At 33.7% G+C, this 5,416-nt stretch overlaps 1 long non-coding RNA gene across 1 annotated transcript in view; it reads right to left on the reverse strand.

Annotated features, from left to right (window-relative positions):
* Nucleotides 1-2,406: 2,406 nt before the first annotated feature.
* Nucleotides 2,407-5,416, reverse strand: part of LOC110428483 (uncharacterized) — a 6,225-nt gene continuing 3,215 nt past the window's right edge. Inside the window, exon 3 of the long non-coding RNA XR_002446459.1 lies at nt 2,407-5,371. This is a non-coding gene — a long non-coding RNA (uncharacterized LOC110428483). The remainder of the gene's footprint in view (nt 5,372-5,416) is intronic.

Here is a 5,416-nt window from a genome sequence, read left to right on the forward strand (position 1 = left end):
AAGCATGCAAATTACATGAAAAACATCAAACAATGGCTCTGATACCACTACTAGGATTTGACCTCATACTCAATCGTGAAAAATAATCAAAAATTAAAATATATAATGCAGTAAAAAAATAAAATAATATTTAATCAGAGAAACAGTCGAATCCTACAGGATTAATGTTTGTGTTTTTCATGTAACTTTCGAATAAATTTTAAATACTCACAGGTTTAAGAGCTACATATCTTGCTTTAGATATCGTAATCAAGAGCCAATTAAATCAAAATCTTTGCTTCTTCACCTTTAGGATTTGTCAAATTTTCAGCCACCCAAGTGTTTGACCTCTAATAGTAATCCACGCAGTGACTGAATAAGACCTTCTCAAAAGTAGGGTTTTACTTGTGCTAGAAAGTTTTGTTTCTAAAGCAAAAGGACCAAAATTCTTCTGAAATCTTATTTTTGTCAGACAAAGAAAACTATTTTTCTTTGCTTATTTTATGAAATGGTTGAAAAGTGATAGGAGGTTTCAAGTTTTTAGTTTCCTAATATAACATATTTTTATAGCCAAACTAATTTGTAACCCTGAATATAACAGTTGTATTTTAATTTAATTAAGTCTTTGAAAACTCAATTAATTTTTCACTTTATTTTGGTCTCTATTAATTAAGTCTAACTTAATTAATTATCCTTATTTAATCCCATTCATGTCACCAAATGTGTGTGACCCATTAGGCTTCTAACATGTTAACAATAAATATAAATCATAATCAAATATCAATTTGATAATTAATTTATATTTATAGATCATGAGCGGCATCTAGGAATACATCATGACCACCCATATGTTAGAGAGTCAATTAAAAAATTTGACAAAGTCCTTCAGTGATAAGCCTCTCAGTGCAATACGGTCAGTGATAAGCCTCTCATTGCAATACGGTCCTTTCATCAAATAACTCGGATATGTCATTAAGCATGGCTCGGTGTCTACTTATGACATTCCATGTTAGTTTTCGTAATTTTTGACTAACCTTATGGATTTAGGAAACAAATTTTCCTCAAATTCATCATGCTTTGCCCAAAAACTTTATACAAGTTAATCAAGAATTGAGAACAAGTGAGATACCTCCCCTCATATCACTTGGGATGATGAATCCTCTCTTGGCCACTCATTCACCTTCGCATGCTTCATGGCATACCCAAAAACACATTGTTTAGGCATTTGGTTGCTTCTAAACCCGTAGGGGTGAAATCAAAGTATGTCATTCCCATAGAAGATGACCTGGTGCCTTAAGTCTAAGGACTAGTTGCATGGCTATCACATGAGGACATTTTCCATAGACACTTGAGTGAAATACCAAATGGAGTTCTCATAGCGGGTCATTTTCAATGAACTTGTTCTTTAACAAGCACCTACATGTTATCCTCAAGTATCCCATATACTTCAATCTATGAGATCGATTGCTTACTTTTCAAGTCAAAAGGCTTAACATGTACTAGTCTTTAAGCTTTGTCAATGCCCTATCTTGACAATACAATGACTAGGAACAATTTAGGAATATGACTTTGATGCATAGTGATCTCATATTTATAACAACTTTATAATTCTCTTGCAAAGCCTTTATGTTCCATGGGCTTCATCCAATTAGTAATTAATAACTTTTTATTATTGCACTAACATAAAGGAAAACCTTTATCGCATATAATTATGCAATTAAATATGAATTAGATGACAATATATATTCATTGACCAATCTAATTGGCTCCAAGGCGTATGCCAATAGGAGAAGGTCTTATTCGGTCATTGTGTGGTTACTGTTAGAGGCCAAACAGTTGGGTGGCTAAAGATTTGACAAATTCGAAAGGTGAAGAAGCAAATATTTTGGATTTAATTGGCTTTTGATTACGATATCTAGGACAAGGCATGTAACTCTTAAACTTATGAGTGTTCATAATTAATTTGAAAAGTTACATAAAAAACATAAACATTGATCCTGTAAGATTCGATTGTTTCTCTAATTGAATTTTATTTTATTTTTCCGTTATGTTATATTATTTTAATTTATTGATTATTTTCATGTTTGAGCATGAGGTTGAATCCTAGCAGTGATACCATTGATTATTTTCCGTTATGTTATACCACTTGTTTACTTGTGTGAGGGTGGTAAGCTGTGGTTACGTTGTGTGACACTCCATACTTTGTGAGTGAAGCTGTAAAATATTTGTTGAAAAGATGACTTCTTCATCGCTCATAATAGCTCTTGGTGTACCAAATCTAGTGAAAATGTACGTCTTTAAAAATTTCATCACCACCATAGCATTGTTTATAGGCAGGACAGATGCTTCTACCCATTTTGACAAATAATTGATAGCCACTAAGAAGTATCGATTGTTGAATAGCGATATGAATGGTCCCATGAAATCGATTCCCTAAACATCGAAAATCTCCATATCCAAAATGTTGTTAAGCGGCATTTCATGTCTTTTGGAAATGTTTCCCACTCTTTGACATCTATCACAATACAACATAAAGTTATGAGCGTTTTTGAATAATGTTGGCCAGTACAAAACTAATTGAAGAACTTTAGATGTTGTTCTATCTCCTTCAAAATGACCCCCATTTTCATATGAGAGACAATGTCTCAACACATTTTCAACTTCTTCCTCTAGAATACATATTCTTATAAATCTATCAGCACATTGCTTAAACAAAAATGGTTCATCTCATAAATAATATTTAACATCATGCAAAAATTTCTTTTTTTGTTGACAAGTTAAATTTAAATGTAGAAGCTTACTCACAATGAAGTTGACATAGCTGGCATACCATGGCAAGTTCTTATGACCGACATGTAACAATTGTTCATCAGGGAAAGTTTCATTGATCAAAGTCACATCTGTACCTTGGTTGTCATGCTCCAACCTTGACAAATGGTCGGCTACTTGATTTTCTAAATCTCTTCTATCTCTGATTTCTAAATCAAATTCTTATAGTGGCAGAACCCATCTTATAAACCTTGGCCTAGCATTTTTTTTACCAATCAAATACTTAATTGCAAAGTGGTCAGTATAAACAATAACTTTAGTGCAATCAAATATGAGCGAAATTTGTCAAATGCGTACACAATAGCTAATATATCTTTCGTAGTGGTAGTGTATTGCATCTAAGTTTCAACTAAGGTTTTATTTGCATAGTATATAGAATGAAAAATTTTATTCTTTCTTTGTCCGAACACTACATCAACAGCATTGTCACTAGCATCACATACAAGTTCAAATAGGAGTGACCAATCAAGAACTACAATAATGGGTGTAATTGTCAACTTTTTTTTTCAGTTCTATAAATGCAACATGACATGCATCATCAAATTTAAATGGGATGTCTTTTTCTAAACGATTGCACAAAGGTTTGGCAATTTTGGAAAAGTCCTTAATGAATCGCCAATAAAAATTGACATGTCCAAGGAAACTCCAAATACTTTTTACCAAGGTTGGTGGTGGAAGTTTTTCAATGGTCTCAATCTTAGCTTTGTCGACTTCTAATCCTTTGCTTGACACCTTGTGACCAAGGACAATGCCTTCTTGTACCATAAAGTGGCATTTCTCTCAATTTAAAGCTAGGTTTGTCTCCTCACATCTTTGCAATACCTTATCAAGATTGAGAAAACATTCATCAAAATTATTGCCAAAGACTAAGAAATCATCCATATATACCTCTATGGTTTTCTCCACCATATCCGAGAAGATAAACATCATGCACCGTTGAAATCTGACCAAAGGATTACACATTCCTAATGGCATCCTTCTAAATGCAAAAGTACCATAAAGACATGTGATAGTTGTTTTCTCTTGCGTTTTTGGTGCTATGACAATCTGATTTCAGCCTAAGTATCCATCCACAAAATAGTAATACTCTCTTCTAGCTAACCTATCCAACATTTAGTCAATGAAAGGTAAAGGAAAATGATATTTCCTTGTGATCTTGTTTAACTTTTTGTAATCCATGCATACTTTCCATCTAATGACTATCCTTGTGGGAATGAGCTCATTGTTTTCGTTAGCTACCATTGTCATCCCACCATTCTTTGGTACGCATTACACCAAGCTTACCCATTCATAATCTAAAATAAGATAAACGATGCCCGCTTTTATCCACTTGATTACTTCTTTCCTGACTACTTATTTCATAATTAGATTCAATCTCGTCCGATGCTTAATAATGGCTCTGTGATTATCCTCTAACAAAATTTTATGCACACATATTGAAGGACTTACCCCCTTGATATTAGCTATTGACCACCCCAATGCCTTTTTTGTGCTCTCTCAAAACTCTAAGCAACTTTTTTTCCTGCTTATTATTAAGATCAGATGCAACAGTAATTGGAAGAGTAGATGAGTTTCCAAGATATGCATACCTCAAATGTTTTGGAAATGGTTTGAGTTTTAACTTAGGGTGATCCTCAACTAAAAGTTTCACTAGAGAGGATGAAGATGAAGACAAATCTAACAATTCAAACTAAGTTCCCAATACCAGAGATGGGCCATTCAACGCATTAACACAATTTATGATTTCTTCATTACTGGTCTTAGATTTAGAAGTCAATGATGCTTCAAATAGGTGATTAGGATGATTTTCCATGAAGGCTTCACTAGTGGCCTTATCTACCACACTAACTGCAAAACACTCATCATGATCATTAGTAAACTTTAAAGCATGAAAGATATTAAATGTTACCTCTTGATCTGGTACTCACGAGGTAAGTTCTCCCTTTCCAATATCAATGAGTGCTCTGGCTATGCATAAAAAAGGTCGCCCAAGGATAATAGAAACCTTTCTATCTTCCTCCATATCAAGAATTATAAAATCAGCTGGGAATATGAATTTATCCACTTTCATAAGCACATCTTCCACTATGCCTCTTGGATATATGAGAGTTTTATCTGTCAATTGAAGAGTTACAGTGGTGGGATTCATCTTTATAACGACTTCTTCCTTCGATCGATACCGGCATTCGAGACTTACGAATAAACCCGCCAAATCCCGAACAAGCCTTAGTTAAGCCTTCACACAATTTAAACTCAACTTACAATTTTTAACACCATAGTTCATTTAAACCAAATATTCACAACATTTAAACGTGGCTTCTAAATACAAACAACCAGATTTGATAATTCCACACAATTTCAACACTATAAGTAGTAGTCATTACATAACCTTAAGTTTTAACCAGTACATTTCCAGTAACTATTAATCATTACAAGCCTGACTATTTGACACAAACCGACCTCTAGGCAGCAGAGCGACTATAAGTGGAAGTCTAGATATGCCATTACCTAGGTTGCAAATAGCCTCAAGATGCTGAACAAAGCACTAAAACTAATTACTTATCTGCAAAAGAAAATAAGGAGGGGTGAGTCTCACAGACTCAGTGAT

The sequence above is a fragment of the Theobroma umbraticum genome, unplaced genomic scaffold (assembly GCF_002168275.2).
Source record: "Theobroma umbraticum cultivar Fairchild unplaced genomic scaffold, ASM216827v3 scaffold_299.0, whole genome shotgun sequence".
NCBI classification, from domain to species: domain Eukaryota; kingdom Viridiplantae; phylum Streptophyta; class Magnoliopsida; order Malvales; family Malvaceae; genus Theobroma; species Theobroma umbraticum.